Source organism: Zea mays, chromosome 8, assembly GCF_902167145.1.
Source record: "Zea mays cultivar B73 chromosome 8, Zm-B73-REFERENCE-NAM-5.0, whole genome shotgun sequence".
Lineage (NCBI taxonomy): Eukaryota > Viridiplantae > Streptophyta > Magnoliopsida > Poales > Poaceae > Zea > Zea mays.
This window is the reverse complement of record NC_050103.1, coordinates 21,761,324-21,785,933: the sequence shown is the minus strand read 5'-3', so window position 1 is coordinate 21,785,933 and position 24,610 is coordinate 21,761,324.

The window sequence follows — 24,610 nt, the reverse complement described above, 5'->3', positions numbered from 1 at the left end:
AAAAGAGTCGTTGCTCCGCTGGTACACCGGACAGTCCGGTGAATTTTAGCGGAGCGGCTGCCGCGCGAACCCGAGGCTGGCGAGTTCCGGAGACCGCGCTTCCTTGGAGCACCGGACATGTCCGGTGCACACCGGACAGTCCGGTGAATTATAGCGCGCCGGCTTCCGAAAATTCCCGAGAGCGAAGAGTTGGAGTTGGAGTCCTCTGGGCGCACCGGACACTGTCCGGTGCACACCGGACAGTCCGGTGCCTTCAGCCAGAGGTGCCTTCGGTTGCCTCGTTGCTCCTTTGTTGAATCCAAAACTTAGTCTTTATATTGGCTAAGTGTGAACCTTTTGCACCTGTATAACTTGAGTACTAGAGCAAACTAGTTAGTCCAATATTTGTGTTGGGCAATTCAACCACCAAAATTATTTAGGAACTAGGGGTAAGCCTAATTCCCTTTCAATCTCCCCCTTTTTGGTGATTGATGCCAACACAAACCAAAGCAAATATAGAAGTGCATAATTGAACTAGTTTGCATAATGTAAGTGCAAAGGTTGCTTGGAATTGAGCCAATATATATTTACAAGGTATGCATGGATTGTTTCTTTCTTATAATATTTTGGACCACGCTTGCACCACATGTTTTGTTTTTGCAAAATTCTTTTGTAAATTCCTTTCAAAGTTCTTTTTGCAAGTAGTCAAAGGTAAATGAATAAGAGTTGCAAAGCATTTTCAAGATTTGAAATTTTCTCCCCCTGTTTCAAATGCTTTTCCTTTGACTAAACAAAACTCCCCCTCAAATAAATTCTCCTCTTAGTGTTCAAGAGGGTTTTAAGATATCAAGTTTTGAAAATACTACTTGCTCCCCCTTTAGAACACAAAGAGATACCAATTTTGAGATTTTCAACCAATTAAAAAACATATTTAGGGTGGTGGTGCGGTCCTTTTGCTTTGGGCTCATATTTTCTCCCCCTTTGGCATGAATCACCAAAAACGGAATCATTAGAGCCCTTAGATGACTAGTTTATCCCCTTTGGTAAATGAAACATAGGAGTGAGGATTATACCAAAGTTGGAGAGATGTTTGGAGTGACGGCGAAGGATGAGTAGTAGAGTGGAGTGGAAGCCTTTGTCTTCGCCGAAGACTCCAATTCCCTTTCAATATACCTATGACTTGGTTTGAAATACACTTGAAAGCACATTAGTCATAGCATATATAAGAGAGACATGATCAAAGGTATATTTATGAGCAATGTGTGCAAGTTTAGCAAAAGAAATTCCTAGAATCAAGAATATTAAGCTCATGCCTAAGTCTGGTAAAAGATTGTTCATCGAGTGGCTTGGTAAAGATATCAGCTAATTGATCTTTAGTGTTAATGTATGAAATCTCGATATCCCCCTTTTGTTGGTGATCCCTAAGAAAATGATACCGAATGGCTATGTGTTTAGTGCGGCTGTGCTCGACGGGATTGTCGGCCATTTTGATTGCACTCTCATTATCACATAGCAAAGGGACTTTGGTTAGTTTGTAACCGTAGTCCCGCAGGGTTTGCCTCATCCAAAGTAATTGCGCGCAACAATGGCCTGTGGCAATATACTCGGCTTCGGCGGTAGAAAGAGCGACCGAATTTTGCTTCTTTGAAGCCCAAGACACCAAGGATCTTCCCAAGAACTGGCAAGTCCCCGATGTGCTCTTCCTATTAATCTTGCACCCTGCCCAATCGGCATCCGAATAACCAATTAAATCAAATGTGGATCCCCGAGGGTACCAAAGCCCAAACTTAGGTGTGTAAGCCAAATATCTCAAGATTTGTTTCACGGCCGTAAGGTGTGATTCCTTAGGGTCGGCTTGGAATCTTGCACACATGCATACGGAAAGCATAATGTCCGGTCGAGATGCACATAAGTAAAGCAATGAACCAATCATCGACCGATATACCTTTTGATCCACGGACTTACCTCCCGTGTCGAGGTCGAGATGCCCATTTGTTCCCATGGGTGTCTTGATGGGCTTGGCATCCTTCATCCCAAACTTGCTTAGGATGTCTTGAGTGTACTTCGTTTGGCTAATGAAGGTGCCCTCTTGGAGTTGCTTCACTTGAAATCCTAGGAAATACTTCAACTCCCCCATCATAGACATCTCGAATTTCTGTGTCATGATCCTACTAAACTCTTCACATGTAGACTTGTTAGTAGACCCAAATATAATATCATCAACATAAATTTGGCATACAAACAAGTCATTTTCAAGAGTTTTGGTAAAGAGTGTAGGATCGGCTTTGCCGACTTTGAAGCCATTTGCAATAAGGAAATCTCTAAGGCATTCATACCATGCTCTTGGGGCTTGCTTGAGCCCATAAAGCGCCTTAGAGAGCCTATAAACATGATTACGATACTCACTGTCTTCAAAGCCGGGAGGTTGCTCAACATAGACCTCCTCCTTGATTGGTCCATTGAGGAAGGCACTCTTCACGTCCATTTGATAAAGCTTGAAGCCATGGTAAGTAGCATAGGCTAATAATATGCGAATTGACTCAAGCCTAGCTACGGGTGCATAGGTTTCACCAAAATCCAAACCTTCGACTTGTGAATACCCCTTGGCCACGAGTCGAGCTTTGTTCCTTGTCACCACACCATGCTCGTCTTGCTTGTTGCGGAAGACCCACTTGGTTCCTACAACATTTTGATTAGGACGTGGAACTAAATGCCATACCTCATTCCTCGTGAAGTTGTTGAGCTCCTCTTGCATCGCCATCACCCAATCCGCATCTTGCAGTGCTTCCTCTACCCTGTGTGGCTCAATAGAGGAAACAAAGGAGTAATGTTCACAAAAATGTGCAACCCGAGATCGAGTAGTTACCCCCTTATGAATGTCGCCGAGGATGGTGTCGACGGGGTGATCTCGTTGGATTGCTTGGTGGACTCTTGGGTGTGGCGGCCTTGGTTGTTCATCCTCCTTGTCTTCATTATTTGCATCTCCCCCTTGATCGTTGCCGTCATTTTGAGGTGGCTCATCTTCTTGATCTACTTGTTCAACATCTTGAGCCTCGTCCTCATCTTGGGTTGGTGGAGATGCTTGCGTGGAGGAGGATGGTTGATCTTGTCCGTGTGAAGGCTCTTCGGATTCCTTAGGACACACATCCCCAATGGACATGTTCCTTAGTGCTATGCATGGAGCCTGTTCTTCACCTGTCTCATCAAGATCAACTTGCTCTACTTGAGAGCCGTTAGTTTCATCAAACACAACGTCACAAGAAACTTCAACAAGTCCTGAGGACTTGTTAAAGACTCTATATGCCCTTGTGTTTGAGTCATATCCTAGTAAAAAGCCTTCTACAGTTTTAGGTGCAAATTTAGATTTTCTACCTCTCTTAACAAGAATAAAGCATTTGCTACCAAAAACTCTAAAATATGAAATATTGGGCTTTTTACCGGTTAGGAGTTCATAGGATGTCTTCTTGAGGATTCGGTGAAGATATAGCCGGTTGATGGCATAGCAGGCGGTGTTGACCGCCTCGGCCCAAAACCGGTCCGGTGTCTTGTACTCATCAAGCATGGTTCTTGCCATGTCCAATAGAGTTCGATTCTTCCTCTCCACAACACCATTTTGTTGTGGAGTGTAGGGAGAGGAGAACTCATGCTTGATGCCCTCCTCCTCAAGGAAGCCTTCAATTTGAGAGTTCTTGAACTCCGTCCCGTTGTCGCTTCTAATTTTCTTGATTCTTAAGTCGAACTCATTTTGAGCCCGTCTCAAGAATCCCTTTAAGGTCTCTTGGGTTTGAGATTTGTCCTGCAAAAAGAATACCCAAGTGAAGCGAGAATAATCATCCACAATAACTAGACAGTACTTACTCCCGACGATGCTTATGTAAGCGATCGGGCCGAATAAATCCATGTGGAGGAGCTCCAGTGGCATGTCACTTGTCATTATGTTCTTGTGTGGATGATGGGTGCCAACTTGCTTCCCGGCTTGGCATGCGCTACAAATCCTGTCTTTCTCAAAATGAACATTGGTTAGTCCCAAAATGTGTTCCCCCTTTAGAAGCTTATGAAGATTCTTCATTCCAACATGGGCTAGTCGGCGGTGCCAGAGCCAACCCAAGTTAGTCTTAGCAACTAAGCAAGTGTCGAGTTCAGCTCTATCAAAATCTACCAAGTATAGCTGACCCTCTAACACTCCCTTAAATGCTATTGAATCATCACTTCTTCTAAAGACAGTCACACCTACATCAGTAAATAGACAGTTGTAACCCATTTGACACAATTGGGATACGGAAAGCAAATTGTAATCTAATGAATCGACAAGAAAAACATTTGAAATGGAATGGTCAGGAGATATAGCAATTTTACCGAAACCTTTGACCAAACCTTGATTTCCATCCCCGAATGTGATCGCTCGTTGGGGATCTTGGTTTTTCTCATATGAGGAGAACATCCTTTTCTCCCCTGTCATGTGGTTTGTGCACCCGCTGTCGAGTATCCAACTTGAGCCCCCGGATGCATAAACCTACAAAACAAATTTAGTTCTTGACTTTAGGTACCCAAACAGTTTTGGGTCCTTTGGCATTAGAAACAAGAACTTTGGGTACCCAAACACAAGTCTTTGACCCCTTGTGTTTGCCCCCAACAAACTTGGCAACGACCTTGCCGGATTTGTTAGTCAAAACATAGGATGCATCAAAAGTCTTAAATGAGATGCTATGTTCATTTGATGCATTAGGAATTTTCTTCTTAGGCAACTTAGCACGAGTCGGTTGCCTAGAACTAGATGTCTCACCCTTATACATAAAAGCATAGTTAGGGCCAGAGTGAGACTTCCTAGAATGAATTTTCCTAATTTTGCTCTCAGGATAGCCGGCAGGGAACAAAATGTAACCCTCGTTATCCTGAGGCATGGGAGCCTTGCCCTTTACAAAGTTAGATAAGTTCTTTGGAGGGGCATTAAGTTTGACATTGTCTCCCCTTTGATAGCCAATGCCATCCTTAATGCCAGGGCGTCTCCCATTATAAAGCATGCTACGAGCAAATTTAAATTTCTCATTTTCTAAGTTGTGCTCGGCAATTTTAGCATCTAGTTTTGCTATATGATCATTTTGTTGTTTAATTAAAGCCATATGATCATGAATAGCATCAATATCAACATTTCTACATCTAGTACAAATAGTGACATGCTCAATGGTAGATGTAGATGGTTTGCAAGAATTAAGTTCAACAATCTTAGCACGAAGTATATCATTCTTATCTCTAAGATCGGCAATTGTAACTTTGCAAACATCAAAATCTTTAGCCTTAGCAATCAAATTTTCATTCTCTAATCTAAGGCTAGCAAGAGAAATGTTTAATTCTTCAATCCTAGCAAGCAAATCATCATTATTATCTCTAGGATTGGGAATTGAAACATTACAAACATGAGAATCAACCTTAGCATTTAAACTAGCATTTTCATTTCTAAGGTTGTCAATCATCTCACGGCAAGTGCTTAGCTCACTAGACAATTTTTCACATTTTTCAACTTGTAGAGCGTAAGCATTTTTAACCTTAACATGTTTTTTATTTTCCTTGATTAGGAAGTCCTCTTGGGAGTCCAAGAGATCATCCTTCTCATGAATAGCACTAATCAATTCATTTAATTTTTCTTTTTGTTCCATGTTAAGATTGGCAAAAAGGGTAAGCAAGTTATCCTCCTCATCACTAGCATGGTCATCACTAGAAGATTCATATTTAGTGGAGGATTTGGATTTAACCTTCTTTTTGCCGTCCTTTGCCATGAGGCACTTGTGGCCGACGTTGGGGAAGAGAAGTCCCTTGGTGACGGCGATGTTGGCGGCGTCCTCGTCGTCGGAGGAGTCGCTTGAGCTTTCGTCGGAGTCCCACTCCCGACAAACATGGGCATCGCCGCCCTTCTTCTTGTAATACTTCTTCTTTTCTCTCCTCTTTCCCTTCTTGTCGTCGCCCCTGTCACTGTCACTAGACATAGGACATTTTGCAATAAAATGACCGGGCTTACCACACTTGTAGCAAACCTTCTTGGAGCGGGACTTGTAGTCCTTCCCCCTCCTTTGCTTGAGGATTTGGCGGAAGCTCTTGATGACGAGCGCCATTTCCTCATTGTCAAGCTTGGAGGCGTCTATTGGTTGTCGACTTGGTGTAGACTCCTCCTTCTTTTCCTCCGTTGCCTTGAATGCAACGGGTTGAGCTTCGGATGTGGTGGCTTCATCAAGCTCGTTGATCTTCCTCGAGCCTTCGATCATGCATTCAAAACTTACAAAATTCCCGATAACTTCCTCGGGGGTCATTTTAGTGTATCTAGGATTACCACGAATTAATTGAACTTGAGTAGGGTTAAGGAAAATAAGAGATCTTAGAATAACCTTAACCACCTCGTGGTCATCCCATTTTACGCTCCCGAGGTTGCGCACTTGGTTCACCAAGGTCTTGAGCCGATTGTACATGTGTTGTGGCTCCTCCCCTTTGCGAAGCCGGAACCGACCGAGCTCCCCCTCAATCGTTTCCCGCTTGGTGATCTTGGTGAGCTCATCACCTTCGTGCGCGGTTTTGAGTAAGTCCCAAATCTCCTTTGCGTTCTTCAACCCTTGAACTTTGTTATATTCCTCTCTACTCAAAGAGGCTAGGAGTATTGTCGTTGCTTGAGAGTTGAAGTGCTCGATTTGGGCCACCTCATCCTCATCATAGTCCTCATCCCCTACGGACGGTACCTGCGCACCAAACTCAACAACATCCCATATACTCTTGTGGAGCGAGGTTAGATGAAATCGCATTAAATCGCTCCACCTAGCATAATCTTCACCATCAAAAGTTGGTGGTTTGCCTAATGGGACGGAAAGTAAAGGTGTATGTTTGGAAATGCGAGGGTATCGTAGGGGGATCTTACTATACTTCTTGCGCTCTTGGCGCTTAGAAGTGACGGATGCCGCGTCGGAGCCGGAGGTAGATGTCGATGAAGTGTCGGTCTTGTAATAGACGACTTTCCTCATCCTCTTGTGTTTGTCCCCACTCTGACGTGGCTTGTGAGAAGAAGATTTCTCCCTCCTCTCCTTGTGGTGAGAAGAAGATTTCTTCTCCTTTCCTTTGTTGGAGGAGCTCTTCTTCTTCTCCTTCCCTTTGTTGGAGGAGCTCTTCTTCTTCTCCTTCCTCTTGGTATGGGACTCTTCCGATGAAGTGCTCCCGTGGCTTGTAGTGGGCTTTTCGCCGGTCTCCATCTCCTTCTTGGCGTGATCTCCCGACATCACTTCGAGCGGTTAGGCTCTAATGAAGCACCGGGTTCTGATACCAATTGATAGTCGCCTAGAGGGGGGGTGAATAGGGCGAAACTGAAATTCTCAAAAATAAACACAACTACAAGCCGGGTTAGCGTTAGAAATATAAAAGAGTCCGCGAGAGAGGGCGCAAAACAAATCACAAGCGAATAATGAAGTGGGACACGAGGATTTGTTTTACCGAGGTTCGGTTCTCTCAAACCTACTCCCCGTTGAGGAGGCCACAAAGGCCGGGTCTCTTTCAACCCTTCCCTCTCTCAAACGGTCCCGCGGACCGAGTGAGCTTTCTCTTCTCAAATCAAAGCCGGGAACAAAACTTCCCCGCAAGGGCCACCACACAATTGGTGCCTCTTGCCTTGATTACAATTGAGTGTTGATCACAAGAGTAAGTGAGAAAGAAAGAAAGCGATCCAAGCGCAAGAGCTCAAATGAACACGGCAAATCACTCTCACTAGTCACTTAGGGTTTGTGTGGAATTGGAGAGGATTTGATCTCTTTGGGTGTGTCTAGAATTGAATGCCTAGCTCTTGTAAGTGGTTGAGAAGTGGAAGACTTGGATGCAATGATTGTGGGGTGGTTGGGGTATTTATAGCCCCAACCACCAAACTTGACCGTTGGCTGGAGGCGTCTGCTCGATGGCGCACCGGACAGTCCGGTGCACACCGGACAGTCCGGTGCCCCTGCCACGTCATCACTACCGTTGGATTCTGACCGTTGGAGCTTCTGACTTCTGGGCCCTCCTGGGTGTCCGGTGCACACCGGACATGTACTGTTTGATGTCCGGTGCACCAGTATGGGCATGTCTGACGTTTGTGCGCGCTGCGCGCGCATTAAATGCACCGCAGGGAGCCGTTGGCGCCGAAAAGAGCCGTTGCTCCGCTGGTACACCGGACAGTCCGGTGCACACCGGACAGTCCGGTGAATTTTAGCGGAGCGGCTGCCGCGCGAACCTGAGGCTGGCGAGTTCCGGAGACCGCGCTTCCTTGGAGCACCGGACATGTCCGGTGCACACCGGACAGTCCGGTGAATTATAGCGCGCCGGCTTCCGAAAATTCCCGAGAGCGAAGAGTTGGAGTTGGAGTCCTCTGGGCGCACCGGACACTGTCCGGTGCACACCGGACAGTCCGGTGCCTTCAGCCAGAGGTGCCTTCGGTTGCCTCGTTGCTCCTTTGTTGAATCCAAAACTTAGTCTTTATATTGGCTAAGTGTGAACCTTTTGCACCTGTATAACTTGAGTACTAGAGCAAACTAGTTAGTCCAATATTTGTGTTGGGCAATTCAACCACCAAAATTATTTAGGAACTAGGGGTAAGCCTAATTCCCTTTCAGTGATTATCTCGCGCCTGTGTCTTGGTGCACCCTGAAACCCGCATGTGACAATTATAGTGCAAAAAAATGTCGTCAATTTTCCATAAGAAAGCATCGCTATTATTTTTATTTACCTTATAAGCTTTATTAATAGTAGACAATTACATCAAACTGATACAAGTGAACTAAGATTACTCTCGGGCTCTACACACTAATGTGTAGACAACCAAAAAGAAAATAAAATAAAAAACAAGAGAAACATATTCCTCTCAAAAGCGAGCTATCACTCACAACATTGTCTCCTCGTTATAATTGTTATTGTGCTTATGAATTGAAATTGTCTCTAAGTCTATGACATATGGTTCTAATAGCAATTTTATAACCTCTTACGTTGTAATGAAGTAGGTCTCACGTTGTGGCCCACGTTAGAGGTCAGGCTAAGATGGCACCGTGTCAGTGTCTCGCTGGTTTAAGTAACACCATATCTCTACTAATCCTTAAGGCAATAGTGTAGACTAGGCACAACCATGCCCCTGCCTCCATCTCGATCATCCGATTATCGCATCAATCCTGCCTCCATCCCAACCGTCTGATTGCGTCGCTCTCGCTCCCGCTCCCGCACCCACCGCCACGGGCACCCAGCCATGCGCGTAGCCGCCCCCGCACCCGCCTCCATCTCGTGCAGCCATGCCCCCCAACAACCACCCGTGTCCCGCCCCAACCCCCGTCGCCATGCGCGCAGCCTGGTGGGGCTCGGGCTCGGCGGCATGGTGGGCGCCGGCGTGTTCGTGACCATGGGCCACGCCGCTCGCCTCTACGTGGGGCCCAGCCTCGTCGTGTCCTACGCCATTGGTGGCCTCTGCGCGCTGCTCTCCGCCTTCTGCGTACGACTCCGTGGACATGGGCGACGGCGAGCTGGTGGTCCTCGATAGTCGTGGCGTGCTCCCTTGCTTCCTCATCATCTACAAGGTCTAGCCGCCGCCGAGCCGACTCGAGACCTGGCTGGAGCACTGACCGACCGTCGTGACCGCTAACCGCCATCATTACTGTCCACGCTAATCGCTAGGCCTCTCTAGCATTGTTTTGGGACCCTGCTTTTCAGAAGTGTCAGCCTGTCAGGTGTGGATGAGCCACAGGAAATGGAGCCCGACGGAAGGCTGATTTCTCTGTTATGTGTCTGTAGGCCGTTGTCGATGAGTTACGCAGGATGCTAGATCCCGAGAAGCCATCCTTCACCCCCAGCAAAGGGAAGCCTAATGTGGTCATGTTCGTCGGCTTGCAGGGCCAGTATCATTCATTTGCCTAATTGTTCGTTACATCTTATTCTTACATATAATGTCGAATTGCTTGTCTCCATTGATTGTGCAAAGTACCATACACACAGTAGAAGATGCATGTCTTCGTTTAGTGTTTATTTCCACACACCTGGAATGAAACAATAAAAGGTGTTTGTTTGATAAATCATTAACAACAAATTATGTAGTTATTTCTTTTTCATGTTTAAATTGGGCATATTTGTCACTGATGATTATATGTTTGAGGCCTTTATTTCAAAGGTTTGGGGCTGTCTATTTTTTCGGGGGTGTTTGAATCTCGAAATGGTATAGAGAAGCATTCTCTTTTGCTTTTGGTTGTCCATTCAAATAGCTTGTCTCTTCCAATCGCGTCGCTCTGCCATACAATGTACCTTGGCCTTCTTTGCTTCTGCTCTGGTGCAATTTGCAGAGGACGGCAGAAGACCGAAAGCATCCGATCGCCCGGACGGCTCCCAATGAGATTCACGGCTTCTCAATTCTCATCATCGTCCCTATTTAAAGTGCTTTTGGCGCTGCGCCCGTGTTCTCTTCTTCCTCCCGACGTCACCGCTCGTCTGTTTGCTCCCGTCGATCAATCTCTTTGTCTATTTCCTTCCGTCGACCAAGGATCATGATTTTTTTCCAGCGCCAATAGGTTTCCGTGACACGCGATTTGGCTGTATGCGATCGAAGAGGTTGGCAGTTGCCAGAGCCGGGCTCATGCTGCATTTGAACTAGAACGAGCCTTAAAGTATGTGTTGGTGTGTAAAGCTAGATATTATAACATCAGTGCAAGTGTGTAAAGCTAAATATTAAATGTTCTCCCCTAGTTTATGAATAATATTAACTCGAACAAAGAATTCTATTGTTATCAAATGCCATTTTTTTACATGTATGCAAGGAGCAGTTGCTAGAATATTATAATTGGTAATTGGTATATAAACATCAGTTCCCATTGTTTACCACATATCTTTTCTAAATGTCGTTTCTATTTATTGTGAGGGATTTGTTACAGAAATCATCCTCTCAGGCGGGATTTCGGTGCAAAAGATCATATCGGCGGTGGAGGGGGCCGTCGGTCTCGGTGACCATGGTCGGGCAGTGAAGGACTCCTAGCTCACGCTTCTTCCAACTCATCCTGACAGTTGAGGCTTCCTTCTCTTCGTCACAATCTTAGGTTGCTCTTCGAGGTTCTGAATGTTCTAGATTGTAGGTTTTAGGCAACGTTCTCCAGTTTTCATCAGTCATAGGAAAATATATTTTGGTATCTAGCAAACTTGTGTTGTATAAATTCTTTCATGCGATTTATGCAAGTTTTGGTATGGACTGTGTCGGTACCCTGGATTAGGGGTACCCCTTACTACGGTATGAAGGCACGATGTCTGTGCGGCTACCCATAGCCACGCGGAGAACAGCCTCAGGGGTTTCTTGTGGGCAGTTAGGGTGGCGTTCTCGGAGATAATGCTATCGGGCCCAGAAGACGCCGGACCCCTGTGTGCATGACCCGGACCCCCGAAGTAAAGTGGCCCAAAGCCATTGGAAAAGGTTCGGACCCCACCAAGTGAGCTCCGGACCGCCCATAACAAAGTCCCGGGAAAAGGAGTGTCATAACCTAGGCCTGGGTCCGGGACTGACGCGTGTCCTGGCTCTATCTGTAGCGCCTCCGCCCCCCGCTCGGTCAAGGGTCTAAAGCAGCAACATGGCTTATTGTCCATGACGTAGGCCAGCCGGCGGAGCGTGACGTAAGGGCTCTGAGCCGCGTGGCCTCCGCATTTATTGCGGAGAGGACACGCCGCCTGTCCACCCTTCTGACAGATGATGTGCCCCCATGGCATTTATTGCGTCCTATCCTTTCCACTGGCAGGCGGCGCCAGGGCCACCCTGCAGACAGCGCACATGTCCAGTCCATTGTTGAAACAGTGTGCCCGTGCTACGCGGTGCACTGTACTCATCCCTTATACGAGAAGCTTCCCCCTGCACGCCGAGATCTCGGGTGTCAGGGCGCACGAAGATTACACGGGCATGGCAAGCAGAAGTTCCATCCTTCCATTTGTCCCTGGGCCCATGTGTCGGGGCTTAGAACCCTTGTACATGCCCCGCTTGAACTATAAAAGGGGAGGCATACAATGTTACAACGCAAGCACTAGACAACACTTGGACGCAAGTCATTCAGGCTTACACACAGCTCAAGCTTCCACAACAATCCAACACACAGTGGAGTAGGGTATTACGTTCCGGCGGCCCGAACCACTATAAATCCTCGCGTGTTCATGTGCTTGATGATCGCTTAGCAAGACAGGCAAAACGCGTAAGCCCCTTCCTCATCTTAGGACTTAGGGCGGGTGCAATCCGCCATCCGGCCGGAGAATTCCCTCTCCGACATTTGGCGCGCCAGGTAGGGGGCTAGGCATTAGGTTTTTGCTTGTTTTCTCACTCAGCATGATGGTGCAAATCATTGAGCACCGTGCTGAGACTTTGGTGGATTTCGTGGTGGAGGAAGAAGCTGCTTCTTCCACACCACAGGTTCCCAACCACCCTATGTCGGGCACTGCTGCTGTGCACACCGCACGACAGCGTACAGCTGCACAGATATCCCGGACTCCGTCGAGGGTGACTCTGGGAGCATTGTCATCAGCCAGGGAGTTGCTGCGACACCCACCAAGCTCCATGGCCTCACCAGGGGCCATGAAGCAATGGCGGGACGACATCGACCGACTGCTCGGCATGGCACATTCTACCTCGACCAGGTCGAGGCCACGGTCATCCCGGCGCCAACATGAGGCGTCGGTGTCTGTGCGCTCACCCTCAGTAAGGGGCGCACAGACCAACGACCTTCAGGCAGAACTCGACCGTAGACATGTGGGAGAGGACGCTCGGGTCTCTTTGGAGAGAGCGTGCGAGCGCCGCCAAAACATCGAGGGTCACAACCTCAATCAGGACTTCGCTGCGGTAGCACCGCAGACACCAATAAGCACCCGGTCCCAAGCGGGTGTCCCCTTGGCCGGCGTGGACTACGCCGCTCTCGCGAATCATCTCCGTGCGGCGTCATGGCCGCCCAAGTTCCGGCCACACCTGCCGGAAAAGTACGACGAAACATCAAACCCGTCGGAGTTCCTGCAGGTGTACGTCACCGCCATCACGGCAGCAGGTGGAAACACCGCTGTGATGGCGACATATTTTCATGTCGCCTTGTCTGGACCTGCCCGGACTTGGCTCATGAACCTCGCCCCATGGTCAATCTACTCCTGGGAAGAGGTCTGTGCGCGGTTTGTTGCAAACTTCGTTGGTGCTTACTAGCAGCACGGTGTGGAGGCCCACCTCCATGCGGTGAGGCAGCAGCCCGGGGAGACTCTCCTAACGTTCATCTCCCGCTTCACCAAGGTGCGAGGTACTATACCTCGCATTTCTGATGCTTCCATCATCATGGCATTCCGACAGGGAGTACGTGATAAGAAAATGCTGGAGAAGTTGGCCACGCATGACGTGGAGACTGTCCCCACGCTCTTTGCTCTGGCCGACAAATGCACCAGAGCCGACGAGGGCCGTGCATGGCACTCGGCCCCACAAACCGGGGTTGCCTAGTTGGGAGGCTTGGGTGCCGTCCCCCGGGACGGTAAGAAGAAAAAGAAGAAGGACCGTGACTTCCAGAGATCGCGGTCCAACGCTTTAGTCGTCGCAGCCACGACCGGGGGCCGGGGCGACCGCAACAAACGCCCACGGCCACAGAGGTGTAACAGCGGCCCATGCCCTCTGCACCTCAACGGTCGCCACAGCGCCGTGGAGTGTCACGAGATCATTGATCTCACGAAACATGCCAGCGAGCGGCGCGAGCAGTCCTCCAAGGATGGCTCCCCACCTTGTTGCCGACCTGGCAAAGAAAAGGTCGACGACGGCGAGGTGGCCGCAGCTGAACAAGACCTCGGGTATCAGTCACCCGAGGGGGACCTAAAGGATGTCTTTGCCAGAGGTTCCTACTCCGGTGGGGACAACTAGACGGACCCCTAGAGGGACCCCGTGCTCCCCGATCTACGGGGCCGAAGCCTACCTTCCCCCGGAAACCCTTCTGGACTCCCCACGGGTCCAGACTTCTGACAAGTCCATGCAGAAATGGCTACAGTACGAGGACGAGGACTCTTTCATCAAACGTAGATGGGAACCCAGGGTTAGGACCTAGTCCTACGGCAAGTACCAAACCTAGAAGGGCTCCGCAACGCTCCCCCAGCTAGGAAGGACCCTTCAAGGTGACGGGAATACACCAACCTGAGGGCGACTATCTTGCTACGACTGAAGGAGTACCTCTTCCTGACCACTAGAGCATGTCTGTAAGTTCTATCCATAGAAGCAAGTCTGAGGGGTCGAATTTTTCTCCCTTTTTGTAACTAGGTAGCGCACACGTGAACGCCAACCCGGTGAGGTCCGCCCTCGTAAACCCGGCATGTTGGTCTACACCCATGCATGACAGGTTATAAAGAAAAGATTCACCTCCTCAGATGTGCCTGTATGATAGTTTTATCCTACTGCTCCATGGTTTTACCTTGCAGTTTTCCGGATGTTATTTTATCTAACCCACCCGAACAGTTCCAATCCCATTAGACATGATGACATCCGAATTGAATAGCCAGGCTTGCAGTTTAGGACCTCTCTGCGAAAGCGGGAGGGCCCGACAGCCTGGGGGCTGACTCTAAAGAGCGGGAGCTCGTTCCATGGGGTGGTCCGGAGCCTCTATGGCCACTTTGCCTGGTCCCATACCTGAAAGCCTGCACACTCCACCACTCCATGACGGGTACCCTAGTATTTGGAGCTATAAGTCCTATAGGTCTGGCAACCTGGGGTCCGGAACTAGAGAATGGACACTTGTCTCCTAGGGAGGTCCGGAGTCGTGTAGCCGCTCAGCCTGGTTCCGTACCGTGGGCCTGCACGCTCCACCACTCTGCGACGGGTGTCCTAGTACCTAGAACCACCATCCAGGGGGCCCCGACACACAACTTTGGCTTCCTAGGCTAGACCCTGCAGGTCCCGAGCATGTATCAAAGGATGGCTAGTGTCAGGTGGTGGGTCCTACGGGTGTGCTACTAATGCTCCCTAGCTGAAGCTGTGTACAGGCCCAGGTCCCAGTCGAGGCTACCTCCTATGGGCCATTGCCAACTCTTTCTTAGGTATGCTGGTCTGCAGCCTCAACAAATCGAGCCTACATCCCAGGGGGCCAAGTACCAAGGAGGAATCGGTTACGCCACACACAATAGGGACAAGTGGTACACAGATAAGTGCTAATACTGCTTGATAAATAGTACTCAAACGTACCTTACAAAAAGCAAAAGTATTACATCCGCCTTCAAGCGGAATCCTAGTTCCATCTCTACTCTGCAGGTATAAACTACCAGACGCCAGTGGAGTCGAGTTGGAAGTTCGTGGCCGCTGTCCTTGTGGAATCCTCCAAGACGGTGTGACAGCGGTGATGGCCGCCTCAATGTGCGCGCCATTGCAAAGAGGTCCTCGCCCCCGTCCTCCTACGGGTGGCGACAACGAGGCCATTAAAGCCAAAGAGTTGGAGGCTCGGTCGCAGGTGGCGCTGGTAGTCTCGCCAGCGGAGGCAACCACCTCTGCACCGGGCAGCCTCACCAGCGGCAGCGACCACCTCTGCAACGGGCAGCCCCCGCCAGCGGAGGCGACCACCTCTGCACCGGTGGCTTACTGGTGACGGCGGACGCCTCAACGCGTGCAGAAAGGTCCTCACCCCCGTCCTCCTGCGGGGGTGAGGACAAGGCCATCCAAGAACGTGGCCACCACCTCCACGCGCATACGACATCTTGTACAACCCCCCTGGCGGTCGGAACAGCGTGGTCAGTGGCGTAGGGGACGCTACAGGTGCGGCGGACCTGCGCACAGCGCGACCATCGCCCGTGCGGTGGACGAACAGCCACGCCCCACTTGACGGTGGGAGGCAGCATTGGAGGCGGCACCAAAGCCATCCAGGCCAAGGAGCCAGACACGCTGCAGCTAACGGCACCTGCAGCCGGCCGGCCCCGCGTAGCCGAGGTTCGCCTCCTCCGCAAGGCTGCTGAACATCCTTCTCCTCCAAATGCTGGAGGAAGAAGTGGGTCACCAGCCCATGTGGAGGGTAGGGCCTCGACTCGGCTCGCCTTCCACCCCAGCGAGGATGATGAACATCCTTGAAGCTGAGGGTAGGGGGAGGCCGCAGCCCGGCTCGCTTCTCTCCACCACGAGGCTGGTGGTCATCCTTGTAGATGACCACTGGTGGGAGACTGCAGCCGGGCTGCATGATGAAAATCCTTGAAGCCGAGCGATGGTAGAAGAGCGCCAACCCCCATGAGGTCGCACCCCTCCAACAGCAGCAAGAAAAAGACAAGGTCGGCAGCACCACCGTGTAGGAAACGAAGAGCGCGAGCTGCCCAGCGGTGAGACTGAAAGTCGCCTAGAGGGGGGTGAATAGGGCAAAACTGAAATTCTCAAAAATAATCACAACTACAAGCCGGGTTAGCGTTAGAAATGTAATAGAGTCCGCGAGAGAGGGCGCAAAACAAATCGCAAGCGAATAATGAAGTGAGACAAGCGGATTTGTTTTACCGAGGTTCGGTTCTCTCAAACCTACTCCCCGTTGAGGAGGCCACAAAGGCCGGGTCTCTTTCAACCCTTCCCTCTCTCAAACGGTCCCTCGGACCGAGTGAGCTTTCTCTTCTCAAATCAACCGGGAGCAAAACCTCCCCGCAAGGACCACCACACAATTGGTGTCTCTTGCCTTGGTTACAAGCGAGTATTGATCACAAGAAAGAATGAAAGAGAGAAAGCAATCCAAGCGCAAGAGCTCAAATGAACACGGCAAATCACTCTCACTAGTCACTTAGGCTTTGTATGGAATTGGAGAGGATTTGATCTCTTTGGGTGTGTCTAGAATTGAATGCCTAGCTCTTGTAGATGGTTGAGAAGTGGAAAACTTGGATGCAATGAATGGTGGGGTGGTTGGGGTATTTATAGCCCCAACCACCAAACTTGACCGTTGGTGGAGGCCGTCTGTTCGATGGCACACCGGACAGTCCGGTGCACACCGGACAGTCCGGTGCCCCAGCCACGTCAACAGTGCCGTTGGAAATTGACTGTTGGAGTTCTGACTTCTGGGCCCGCCTTGATGTCCGGTGGCGCACCGGACATGCACTGTTCACTGTCCGGTGCGCCGGCATGGGCGTGCCTGACCTCTGCGCGCGCTGGCGCGCAATAAATGCGCTGCAGGTAGCCGTTGGCGCCTGAAGTAGCCGTTGCTCCGCAGATGCACCGGACAGTCTGGTGCACACCGGACAGTCCGGTGAATTATAGCGGAGCGGCTGGAGTGAAAACCCGAGGCTGGCGAGTTCCTGAGGACGACCTCCCTTGGAGCACCGGACACTGTCCGGTGTACACCGGACAGTCCGGTGAATTTTAGCGGAGTGGCCTCTGGAAATTCCCGAAGCCGAGCAGTTCGAAGTTGGAGTCCCCTGGTGCACCGGACATGTCCGGTGGCACACCGGACAGTCCGGTGCGCCAGACCAGAGAAGCCTTCTGTTGCTCCTTTGCTCTTGTGTTGAACCCAACTCTTGGTCTTTTTATTGGCTAAGTGTGAACCTTTTGCACCTGTATAACTTATACACTAGAGCAAACTAGTTAGTCCAAAGATTTGTGTTGGGCAATTCAACCACCAAAATTATTTAGGAGCTAGGTGTAAGCCTAATTCCCTTTCAATCTCCCCCTTTTTGGTGATTGATGCCAACACAAAACAAAGCAAATATAGAGGTGCATAATTGAACTAGTTTGCATAATGTAAGTGCAAAGGTTGCTTGGAATTGAGCCAATATGAATACTTACATGATGCGCATGGATTGTTTCTTTGTTTTTGACATATTGGACCACATTTGCACCAAAAGTTTTGTTTTGCAAAATCTTTTGTAACTTCTTTTCAAGAACTTTTTGCAAGATAGTCAAAGATAAAAGAGTAAGATTTTTGCAAAGCATTTTCAAGATTTGAAATTCTCTCCCCTTGTTCAAAATGCTTTTCCTTTGACTAAACAAAACTCCCCCTCAAATAGATTCTCCTCTTAGTGTTCAAGAGGGTTTTAAGATATCAAGTTTTGAAAATACTACTTGCTCCCCCTTTAGAACACAGAGAGATACCAATTTTGAAATTTTCAACCAATTGAAAATCATATGTTAAAATTAGGTTAAAATTAGGGTGGTGGTGCGGTCCTTTTGCTCTGGGCTCATATTTTCTCCCCCTTTGGCATGAATCGCCAAAAACGGAATCATTAGAGCCCATTTGATGACTATTTTCTCCCCTTTGGCAAATGAAACATAGGAGTGAGGATTATACCAAAGACGGAGAGTGGAGCGGAGTGACGGCGAAGGATGAGTAGTAGAGTGGAGTGGAAGCCTTGTCTTCGCCGAAGACTCCAATTCCCTTTCAATATACCTATGACTTGGTTTGAAATACACTTGAAAACACATTAGTCATAGCATATATAAAAGAGACATGATCAAAGGTACATTTATGAGCTATGTGTGCAGATTAGCAAAAGAAATTCCTAGAATCAAGAATATTAAGCTCATGCCTAAGTCTGGTAAAAGATTGTTCATCAAGTGGCTTGGTAAAGATATCGGCTAATTGATTTTTAGTGTTAATGTATGAAATCTCGATATCCCCCTTTTGTTGGTGATCCCTAAGAAAATGATACCGAATGGCTATGTGTTTAGTGCGGCTATGCTCAACGGGATTATCCGCCATGTGGATTGCACTCTCATTATCACATAGAAGAGGAACTTTGGTTAGTTTGTAACCGTAGTCCCGCAGGGTTTGCCTCATCCAAAGCAGTTGCGCGCAACAGTGGCCTGCGGCAATGTACTCGGCTTCGGCGGTAGAAAGAGCAACCGAATTTTGCTTCTTTGAAGCCCAAGACACCAAGGATCTTCCCAAGAACTGGCAAGTCCCCGATGTGCTCTTTCTATTAATCTTACACCCTGCCCAATCGGCATCCGAATAACCAATCAAATCAAATGTGGATCCCCGAGGGTACCAAAGCCCAAACTTAGGAGTATAAGCTAAATATCTCAAGATTCGTTTTACGGCCGTAAGGTGTGATTCCTTAGGGTCGGCTTGAAATCTTGCACACATGCAAACGGAAAGCATAATGTCCGGTCGAGATGCACATAAATAAAGCAATGAACCAATCATCGACCGGTATACCTTTTGATCCACGGACTTACCTCCCGTGTCGAGGTCGAGATGCCCATTTGTTCCCATGGGAGTCTTGATGGGCTTGGCATCCTTCATTCCAAACTTGCTTAAAATGTCTTGAGTATACTTTGTTTGGCAAATGAAAGTGCCCTCTTGGAGTTGCTTGACTTGAAATCCTAGAAAATACTTCAACTCCCCCATCATAGACATCTCGAATTTCTTTATCATGATCCTACTAAATTCTTCACATGTAGATTCGTTAGTAGACCCAAATATAATATCATCAACATAAATATGGCATACAAACAAATCATTGTCAAGAGTTTTAGTGAATAAAGTAGGATCGGCTTTGCCGACTTTGAAGCCATTTCCAATAAGGAAATCTCTAAGGCATTCATACCATGCTCTTGGGGCTTGCTTGAGCCCATAAAGCGCCTTAGAGAGCCTATAAACATGGTTAGGGTACTCACTGTCTTCAAAGCCGGGAGGTTGCTCAACATAGACCTCCTCCTTGATTGGTCCATTGAGGAAGGCACTCTTCACGTCCATTTGATAAAGCTTGAAGCCATGGTAAGTAGCATAGGCTAATAATATGCGAATTGACTCAAGCCTAGCTACGGGTGCATAGGTTTCACCGAAATCCAAACCTTCGACTTGTGAATACCCCTTGGCCACGAGTCGAGCTTTGTTCCTTGTCACCACACCATGCTCGTCTTGCTTGTTGCGGAAGACCCACTTGGTTCCTACAACATTTTGATTAGGACATGGAACTAAATGCCATACCTCATTCCTTGTGAAATTGTTGAGCTCCTCTTGCATCGCCATCACCCAATCCGAATCTTGAAGTGCTTCCTCTACCCTGTGCGGCTCAATAGAGGAAACAAAAGAGTAATGTTCACAAAAATGTGCAACACGAGATCGAGTGGTTACCCCCTTATGAATGTCGCCGAGAATGGTGTCGACGGGGTGATCTCGTTGTATTGCTTGGTGGACTCTTGGGTGTGGCGGCCTTGGTTGTTCATCCTCCTTGTCTTCATCATTTGCATCTCCCCCTTGATCGTTGCCGTCATTTTGAGGTGGCTCATCTTCTTGATCATCTTGTTCAATATCTTGAGCCTCATCCTCAATTTGAGTTGGTGGAGATGCTTGCATGGAGGAGGATGGTTGATCTTGTGCATGTGGAGGCTCTTCGGATTCCTTAGGACACACATCCCCAATGGACATGTTCCTTAGCGCGATGCATGGAGCCTGTTCTTCACCTGTCTCATCAAGATCAACTTGCTCTTCTTGAGAGCCGTTAGTCTCATCAAACACAACGTCACAAGAAACTTCAACAAGTCCTGAGGACTTGTTAAAGACTCTATATGCCCTTGTGTTTGAGTCATAACCTAGTAAAAAGCCTTCTACAGTTTTAGGTGCAAATTTAGATTTTCTACCTCTCTTAACAAGAATAAAGCATTTGCTACCAAAAACTCTAAAATATGAAATATTGGGCTTTTTACCGGTTAGGAGTTCATAGGATGTCTTCTTGAGGATTTGGTGAAGATATAACCGGTTGATGGCGTAGCAAGCGGTGTTGACCGCTTCGGCCCAAAACCGATCCGGTGTCTTGTACTCATCAAGCATGGTTCTTGCCATGTCCAATAGAGTTCGATTCTTCCTCTCCACTACACCATTTTGTTGTGGAGTGTAGGGAGAAGAGAACTCATGCTTGATGCCCTCCTCCTCAAGGAAGCCTTCAATTTGAGAGTTCTTGAACTCCGTCCCGTTGTCGCTTCTAATTTTCTTGATCCTTAAGCCGAACTCATTTTGAGCCCGTCTCAAGAATCCCTTTAAGGTTTCTTGGGTATGAGATTTGTCCTGCAAAAAGAACACCCAAGTGAAGCGAGAATAATCATCCACAATAACTAGACAGTACTTACTCCCGCCGATGCTTATGTAAGCGATCGGGCCGAATAGATCCATGTGAAGGAGTTCCAGTGGCCTGTCACTAGTCATGATGTTCTTGTGTGGATGATGAGTGCCAACTTGCTTCCCGGCTTGGCATGCGCTACAAATCCTGTCTTTCTCAAAATGAACATTGGTTAGTCCTAAAATGTGTTCCCCCTTTAGAAGCTTATGAAGATTCTTCATTCCAACATGGGCTAGTCGGCGGTGCCAGAGCCAACCCAAGTTTGTCTTAGCAACTAAGCAAGTGTCGAGTTCAGCTCTATCAAAATCTACCAAGTATAGCTGACCCTCTAACACTCCCTTAAATGCTATTGAATCATCACTTCTTCTAAAGACAGTAACACCTATATCAGTAAATAGACAGTTGTAGCCCATTTGACATAATTGGGATACGGAAAGCAAATTGTAATCTAGTGAATCAACAAGAAAAACATTTGAAATGGAATGGTCAGGAGATATAGCAATTTTACCCAATCCTTTGACCAAACCTTGATTTCCATCCCCGAATGTGATAGCTCGTTGGGGATCTTGGTTTTTCTCATATGAGGAGAACATCCTTTTCTCCCTTGTCATGTGGTTTGTGCACCCGCTGTCGAGTATCCAACTTGAGCCCCCGGATGCATAAACCTACAAAACAATTTTAGTTCTTGATTTTAGGTACCCAAACGGTTTTGGGTCCTTTAGCATTAGAAACAAGAACTTTGGGTACCCAAACACAAGTCTTTGAACCCTTGTGTTTCCCCCCAACAAATTTGGCAACTACCTTGCCAGATTTGCTAGTAAGCACATAAGAAGCATCAAAAGTTTTAAATGAAATAGCATGATCATTTGATGCATTAGGAGTTTTCTTTCTAGGCAACTTGGCACGGGTTGGTTGCCTAGAACTAGATGTCTCACCCTTATACATGAAAGCATGATTAGGACCAGAGTGAGACTTCCTAGAATGAATTTTCCTAATCTTGCTCTCAGGATAACCGGCAGGGTATAAAATGTAACCCTCGTTATCTTGAGGCATGGGAGCCTTGCCCTTAACAAAGTTAGACAAGTTCTTAGGGGGGGCATTAAGTTTGACATTGTCTCCCCTTTGGTAGCCAATGCCATCCTTGATGCCAGGGCGTCTCCCATTATAGAGCATACTTCTAGCAAATTTAAACTTTTCATTTTCTAAGTTATGCTCGACAATTTTAGCATCTAATTTAGCTATATGATCATTTTGTTGTTTAATTAAAGACATGTGATCATGAATAGCATTGATATCAACATCTCTACATCTATCACAAATAGATACATGTTCAATAGTAGATGTAGAGGGTTTGCAAGATTTTAATTCAACAACCTTAGCATGTAACATATCATTCTTGGTTCTAAGGTCGGAAATAATAGAATTGCAAACATCAAAATCTTTAGTCTTAGCAATCAAATTTTCATTTTCTAATCTAAGACTAGCAAGAGAAATGTTCAATTCTTCAATCCTAGCAAGCAAATCATCATTATCATTTCTAGGGTTGGGAATTGAAACATTGCAAACATGAAAATCAACCTTAGCTAACAAATTAGCATTTTCATTTCTAAGGTTGTCTATTGTTTCATGGCAAGTACTTAGCTCACTAGATAATTTTTGACATTTCTCAATTTCTAGAGCATAAGCATTTTTAACCTTAACATGTTTCTTATTTTCCTTGATTAGGAAGTCCTCTTGGGAGTCCAAGAGATCGTCCTTTTCATGGATAGCACTAATTAGCTCATTTAATTTTTCCTTTTGTTCCATGTTAAGGTTGGCAAAAAGGGTAAGCAAGTTATCCTCCTCATCACTAGCATTGTCATCACTAGAGGATTCATATTTTGTGGAGGATTTAGTTTTAACCTTCTTCTTTTTGCCGTCCTTTGCCATGAGGCACTTGTGGCCGACGTTGGGGAAGAGAAGTCCCTTGGTGACGGCGATGTTGGCGGCGTCCTCGTCGTCGGAGGAGTCGCTTGAGCTTTCGTCGGAGTCCCATTCCCGACAAACATGGGCATCGCCGCCCTTCTTCTTGTAGTACCTCTTCTTCTCCTTTCTTCTCCCCTTCTTGTCGTCGCCCCTGTCACTATCACTTGATAATGGACACTTAGCAATAAAGTGACCGGGCTTACCACACTTGTAGCAAACCTTCTTGGAGCGGGACTTGTAGTCTTTCCCTCTCCTTTGCTTGAGGATTTGGCGAAAGCTTTTGATGATTAAAGCCATCTCCTCATTGTCGAGCTTGGAGGGGTCAATTGGTTGTCTACTTGGTGTAGACTCCTCCTTCTTCTCCTCCGTCGCCTTGAAGGCCACCAGTTGCGCCTCGGATGTGGAGGGTTCGTCAAGCTCGTTGATCTTCTTTGATCCTTTGATCATGCATTCAAAGCTCACAAAATTCCCGATAACTTCCTCGGGGGTCATTAGTGGATATCTAGGATTACCACGAATTAATTGAACTTGAGTGGGGTTAAGAAAAATAAGAGCTCTTAAAATAACCTTAACCACTTCGTGGTCATCCCACTTTTTGCTCTCGAGGTTGCGCACTTGGTTCACCAAGGTTTTGAGCCGGTTGTACATATCTTGTGGCTCCTCCCCTGGGCGAAGACGAAAGCGACCGAGCTCCCCCTCGATCGTTTCCCGCTTGGTGATCTTGGTGAGTTCATCACCCTCGTGCGCGGTCTTGAGTAGGTCCCAAATCTCCTTTGCATTCTTCAACCCTTGCACTTTGTTGTATTCCTCCTTGCTTAGAGAGGCGAGGAGAATGGTTGTGGCTTGGGAGTTGAAGTGCTCGATTTGGGCGACTTCATCCGTATCATAGTCTTCATCCCCTACGGATGGTACCTGTACACCAAACTCAACAACATCCCATATACTTTTGTGGAGTGAGGTTAGATGAAATCGCATTAAATCACTCCACATAGCATAATCTTCACCATTAAAAGTTGGTGGTTTACCTAATGGGACGGAAAGCAAAGGTGTATGTTTAGGAATGCGGGGGTAGCGTAGGGGGATCTTACTATACTTCTTACGCTCTTGGCGCTTAGAAGTGACGGATGCCGCGTCGGAGCCGGAGGTGGATGTCGATGAAGAATCGGTCTCGTAGTAGACCACTTTCCTCATCCTCTTCTTCTTGTCCCCACTCCGATGCGGCTTGTGGGAAGAGGACTTTTCTTTCTTCTCTTTGTGATGTGAAGAAGATACTTTCTCCTTTCCTTTGGAGGAGTCCTTCTTCTTTTCTTCGTGGTGCGAAGAAGATCTTTTCTCCTTCCCTTTGGAGGAGACCTTCCTCTTCTCCCTCCTTTTGGTGTGGGACTCTTCCGATGAAGTGCTCCCTTGGCTTGTAGTGGGCTTGTCGCCGGTCTCCATCTCCCTCTTGGTGTGATCTCCCGTCATCACTTCGAGCGGTTAGGCTCTAATGAAGTACCGGGCTCTGATACCAATTGAAAGTTGCTTAGAGGGGGGGTGAATAGGGCGAAACTGAAATTCTCAAAAATAATCACAACTACAAGCCGGGTTAGCGTTAGAAATGTAATAGAGTCCGCGAGAGAGGGCGCAAAACAAATCGCAAGCGAATAATGAA